At 38.3% G+C, this 6,337-nt stretch overlaps 1 pseudogene; it reads left to right on the plus strand.

Annotated features, from left to right (window-relative positions):
* Positions 1-1,888: 1,888 nt before the first annotated feature.
* Positions 1,889-4,333, plus strand: LOC137617860 (piggyBac transposable element-derived protein 4-like; annotated as a pseudogene).
* Positions 4,334-6,337: the final 2,004 nt, after the last annotated feature.

Consider the following 6,337-nt stretch of genomic DNA (forward strand, 5'->3'; position numbering starts at 1 on the left):
AATTTGTCAAGTAACTCAAGGCATGTGTTGAACAAAAACTGCGATATTCGAGAATTGCTGAATTTATAGGGTTCTTTGTTTGAAAATAATCGGTAGCCATTGGGATCTTTTTTCATTAATTAAATGAAAATAAATATGCTTATTGCATCCCAGACAGAAGCATAGAACTGATGTATAAATGTTATCAACAGTATACATCAGGTAGTGCATGCGTAATCCCGGATATCGTTTTCAATCAGCTTTCTTTTCAATGTGTTATTTTTCGAGTTGTTTTGTAAAAGCAATTTCATTGTGATTTTTTTTTTGGCCAGCTTTATCACTTACAAAAAAGAATGAGCAGACAGTCGTGATGAATAGATGGAAAATTGATTAGATTAGGTTTATCATTATTAACCCTGATATAAAAATTTATTCAATTAAAAAGATGTTGCAGCATCCAATAAGCATAACCAAATTCAAGTGATAAGGTTAATGAAAACGATAATTTCTTTTTTTAATTCAGTCTCTCATTTGATCATAGAAATAACGATTTTATACAAAAAATGCAAATAAAAAAATATTCAGTCATTCAAATCATTAGTTTTAGATCATTCATGGAAACCTAAATTAATTGATCATATTTTTCATTAAATGTTTTACTTTCAACCAATAGAAAACTTAAACTGATATTAAAATGGCCTTTTTTTTATATATATTTTTATAATTTTCTATTCATGTTATCCAGGGGACAAGTGATATATTCAACGTGGGACTTTTAGCTATACAAATGGGCAAAGACTTTTCTGTACAGATTATCCGTTAATCTTCTAAATCCATTTATTCTCCTTTTAACAGTTTTGCTTTTCCTTTACAAGCCTTAACCAACATCAATCTGAAATCATGTATGTTGGCTAGTACAGTGATGACGGGTTCACCTACCATTCACATTAGTATTATTACTTGCTAAGTTACAACCCTAGTTGGAAAAGCAGAACGATATTAGCCCAGGGGTTCCAACAAGGAAAATAGCGCAGTGAGGTATGGAAATAAGGAAAAATAAAACATTTTAAGAACAATAACAACATTGAAATGGATATTTCCTATATAAACTATAAAAACTAACAAAACAAGAGGAAGAGAAATAAGATAGAATAGTATGCCCGAGAGTACCCTCAAGCAAGAGAACTCTAATCCAAGACATTGAAAGAATATGGTACAGAAGCTATGGCACTACCCTTAGGCAAGAAAACAATGGCTTGATTTTGGAGTGTCCTTTTCCTAGAAGAGCTGCTTACCATCGCTAAAGATTCTCTTCTACCCTTACCAAGAGGAAGGTAGCCACTGAACAATTTCATAGCAGTAGTTAATCCCTTAAGAGAAGAAAAATTGTTTGGTAATGTCAGTGTTGTTAGATATGTGAGAAAAGATAAGTATATATTAAGAATAGGCCAAAGTATTCGGCGTATATGTAAGCAAAGGGAAATGAACCGTAACCAAAGAGAAGGATCCAATGTAGTACTATCTGGTCATTCAAAGGACCCCATAACTCTCTAGCGGTAGTATCTCAATGGGTGACTGGTGCCCTCACCAACATACCGCAAGGCAGCAGATCGATCCCAGGTCAGAACCGTGAGTTTGAGCTGCTTTCTGAGGAAGATGCTATCGTGGTTGGGCACCACAATTGGGGGTGGTAGGGGGAGACGGGGGTGGGGCTGGTTTGGTCGGCTAACTTTCTGGTGAACATCTCTTTAGATGATACTGGAACTAAAACCTTTACCTTTATATCTCTACACCTTCTTGGGTTACATACATACACACACATATATATATATATATATATATATATATATATATATATATATATATATATATATATATATATATATATATATATCCCTGGAACACTGAACGTGGGTATAGATTACCCAGAGTAGGTGACGTCATTCGTGTTCCCCCCTCTTCCCCACAAGCCAGCGCGCTGGGACTCAGTATAGCTTCAGTCTACCCTATGGGTTTATAGGGGGAAGTCGCGTCGCTCCAATCCTCTGCCTGGATTTTGCGCTACAGACGTGTTCGGGTACCGTTTACCCACGTTCAGTGATAAGAGTATATAGAAAAAACTGGGTAATGTGTACCCGGGTTCAGTGTTAATAGTTACAAATGGAAGCTATAAGTGTTGGTGTACTAATAATTGTCTTTCTTTTCAGGCTGTAAATGCTTTTTCAGGATTTCCAAAGTTCAGTGTGACACAATGGCAAGACAAGGACGAAACCTTAGTGATTTTCAAATTTTAGAATTGCTTGATGCCTCAGACAATGAGAGTGAAATTGACTGTATTGAAGCAGAGGTACTGTATGATAGTGACCTTGATAAAGAATATGTGCCTAGTCATCAGGAAATGATAGAAAGTTCTGACAGTGACTCAGAAGAAGACCTCCCACGCCACCGCATAGAAACAAAGGCGGCTGGTCAGAAGAGGAAGAGGCCTAGGCACCTCCCCTCCACCATCTCACCTGATAACATCGCCACTCCCTCTACTGGCCTTGCCACCTCTACTCCTGGCCCTAGTGGCTACTCTGTTCCACTTGCCGTTGGTGATTCTGATCCACATTCATCTACTGCTGCCCCTGCTGCAATCCCTGCTACTGCTCCTGCTGGAACCCCTGCTACTACTCCTGCTTCTCCTGCTGCAACCCTTCCTGCTGTCCCTGCTCCAACCCCTGCTACTGCTCCTGCTGCTCCCCGAGGACAACGGCGACGACGTGCAGACGATGGGGAGTTGCTAGTTACTTTTAACTCGGCAACTGTGAAAAGTAACTCTGGTTATACGTGGCACACAAGGCCACAGGTGGCTGCCGCAAGAAGGACACCAGCTCGCAATATTGTGGTGTCAAGTAGGCCAGGTCCCACACAAGCAGCTTCTCAATACACCACACCTGAGGAGTGTTTTGACCTGTTTATGTCCACTGCAATTGTTGATCTTATTGTGGACTTTACTAACAAGAAAATTGATGATGTTGCCACAAAATACAAGAGGAAGACAGCAACTGTACAGCACACAACAGCTGCAGAGATACGTGCCCTTTTAGGTGTTCTAATATTTAGTGGCTACCGCAAAGATAACCACCTAAATACTAGGGAATTGTGGTGCTCTGAGGTAGGGGCTTTGTTTTACAAGGCAGCAATGTCTGAGGTCAGATTCAATTTTCTGCTATACTGCCTCAGATTTGACGACATGGGCACACGTGAGCAGAGGCGGGCCACAGACAAATTCGCTCCGGTCAGGGAAATGTGGGACATGTTCATGGCAAACTGTGAGGATAATTACACACCTCACGAGAACCTCACAGTTGATGAACAGTTGCTTGCTTTTAGGGGAAAGTGCCCTTTTAGAATGTACATCCCTAATAAGCCAGCAAAGTATGGGATAAAAATCGTTATGGTGAACGATGTCCAAAGTAAGTACCTGTTGAAAGCTATTCCCTACCTAGGAAAAGCAGGTACAACAACAAGGCATGGGCTGACGCTGGGCCACATGTTCACCAAAGATTTAACCAGCCGCTACCAGAACACGAACAGGAATGTGACAACAGATAACTGGTTCACGTCTGTGCCCCTCATACAGGACCTCCTGACTAATGGGCTGACATTGGTGGGCACAGTCAGGGCCAACAAGCCAGAAATCCCACCTGTCATGAGGGAAAAGAAGGACCGCAGACCCGGGAGTTCAGCATTCCTCTTCACAGATGATCTGACACTCGTATCATACGTGCCAAACACACAAACAACAAAGAAGAATGTGCTCCTCCTTTCAAGTATGCACACACAGCAAGTAGTGAATGATGTCACCTGAAAGCCTAACATAATTGAATATTATAATGAGACAAAAGGAGGGGTCGACACGTTCGATCAAATGTGTGCAACATATAATTGCAGCAGAAAAACAAATAGGTGGCCATTGTGTGTTTTCTTTGGGATGGTCAATGCAAGTATCATTAACTCCTGGATTATATACAAGGCAAATAATCCAACGCTACAACGCAAGGAATTGCACCGAAGAAAATTCCTGCATGGACTGGCCCTGCAACTAATCAAGCCCTCAGCGCAGGAACGGATGAATAACCCTTCTCAGCATCGCCAGGTGAAGCTGGCCATAAGACAGGTGTGCTCCCTCAACCTCCGCTCTGGCACAGCTGCAGGTGCTGGACCATCGGCAGCCGAGATGAGGAACCCTATGGTCCGTTGCACGAAGTGTGACTCCAAGGCAGACAAAAAGACACGTTTCAGGTGTCACAGCTGCCCCCAACCTGTTTGCCCGAGCCACTACTTCCCCTACTGCTGTGATTGCATATAAGGCTCAGGTAGGTAATATATATAAAACTAAGATTTTGAGTGATAATGTGTGATAAAGTATAAAAAGAAATATAATAAACACATTATATTCCACAATTTGTCATTTCTGGTGCACAAAAAAAAGGGTGTTTTTCCTACTCTCTTCCCTACAGTTCCCGCATACCCCGTGCCTTGATGACCCCCTGGGATGAGAGCCTGACATCCTTGGAAGCGTGTGGGAGCATCTGAGCGATTTTTTGGGGAGGGTTTTTTTTTGCTTAATTTTTTTGCAAAAACATTCAAATTTTTTCACTTTTTTACATTCCTTTCTTTTTGCTTTTTAATTCAAGTTTCTGAAAGTAAGTATTCTAATTTAATAGTTTCATTACTAGGTAATAGGGTTATATTTAGTGTGTAAGGGATAGGATTAATAAATTTGCATATTTACTATTTTTCTTTAATTTACCAAAATCGGGTATAAACTACCCACGTTCAGTGGCCGTGTAACAGGGAAACGGGTTCAGTGTTCCAGGGATATATATATATATATATATATATATATATAGATAGATAGATAGATATATATATAATGTATATATATATGTATATATATTTATATGTATATGTTTGTGTGTTTATGTGTGTGTTTGTGTGTATATATATTGAGTTTGGAGCTATAAAGATTTGTTTGGGATTATTTCTAATACAGGTCTTGCTTTATTCCTTCTGAGTACTTTTAATACGCAATATAGCGACACTAAATCTATTTTTATCATCATTATCATATATGTTATTGTCTTTAATATTGCTTTTATTATTATTATTATTATTATTATTATTATTATTATTATTATTATTATTAATATTATTATTATTATGTGATTGTTGTCATTATTCATGGTGTAGTTTTTATCATAATTATTGAACTCATAATTTCTGCAGTTATCTCTCTCTCTCTCTCTCTCTCGCTCTCTCTCTCTCTCTCTCTCTCTCTCTCTCTCTCTCTCTAGTGTACTGGGAGAGAGTTATTTTCTAATTAAGGTACCAACCTATGGACGCACGAAAAAAGTAGGAACACGTGAACGTTACTATGTGTTTAATAATTGTAAGCTAAAACAGGAGATTTTCTGAAAATCCTTAATTCATATCTTTCCAGAATCTATTAAAGTGAGTCTTGTAGTTTCATCATACTTATCCTTGCAGTCCAATGCTCATTATTTCTAAATGTAGCTCAATTCCAATGTTCAAAATATTAAAGCCATTTCTGAACTAAACAGCCTGATCCTTGAACTATACATAGTGGCCATTGACATAAGCTTTACAAAGGAATTCTACATTATTGGACATGCATCATCCCTATGGAATTGGATTCAACTACGATAATACCTTCACTAATCCGAGTTTGTTAAGAATAATCTCTTGAATGGAGTATTGGTATGTATGTCTTAAGACCTTGAAATCAATACGGTGATATGAGTAGTAATAGCATTTTTATTCATTATTATCATTAACTTCTTTTTACGTAACTACTCACGCATATAAAAATCAGTGATAGAAAAAAATTTCTTATGAATCTACTGTAACGCAAGCAAATGTAATGTGCTCAGCTTTATATTATGGTTCCAATGAATCTGTGGAGATGTAGAAAGTCTAGAATGCTTTAGATACTTCTAAGAAGATTACGTGGAGTTTAGAAAGGAAGTGACGTCATTTGAAATGAGCCTTGATTCCGAAATTATGATTTATCTTAGTAAATAGGGGTTTCTTTGTGAAAGTGTGCTTATCAACTGAAAAGGAATAATTTTAGCTACCTTCTATAATATTATGAAAACGTAAAGTTCTATTACAAAGATCCTTACGAGACACATTTAGGAACGTGGTTTTCTGGGGTATCACGTGACACAGCATTATATAACATAGCCAAAGGGTGCTATATATAAGGCGAGCTTTGTATTAAGGAGCACACTTATGATCAGTCTATGTGAAGAATAATGTCCTCGAAAGCTAAGTTAACAAGTTACTAATA

The sequence above is a fragment of the Palaemon carinicauda genome, chromosome 24 (genome assembly GCF_036898095.1).
Source record: "Palaemon carinicauda isolate YSFRI2023 chromosome 24, ASM3689809v2, whole genome shotgun sequence".
NCBI classification, from domain to species: domain Eukaryota; kingdom Metazoa; phylum Arthropoda; class Malacostraca; order Decapoda; family Palaemonidae; genus Palaemon; species Palaemon carinicauda.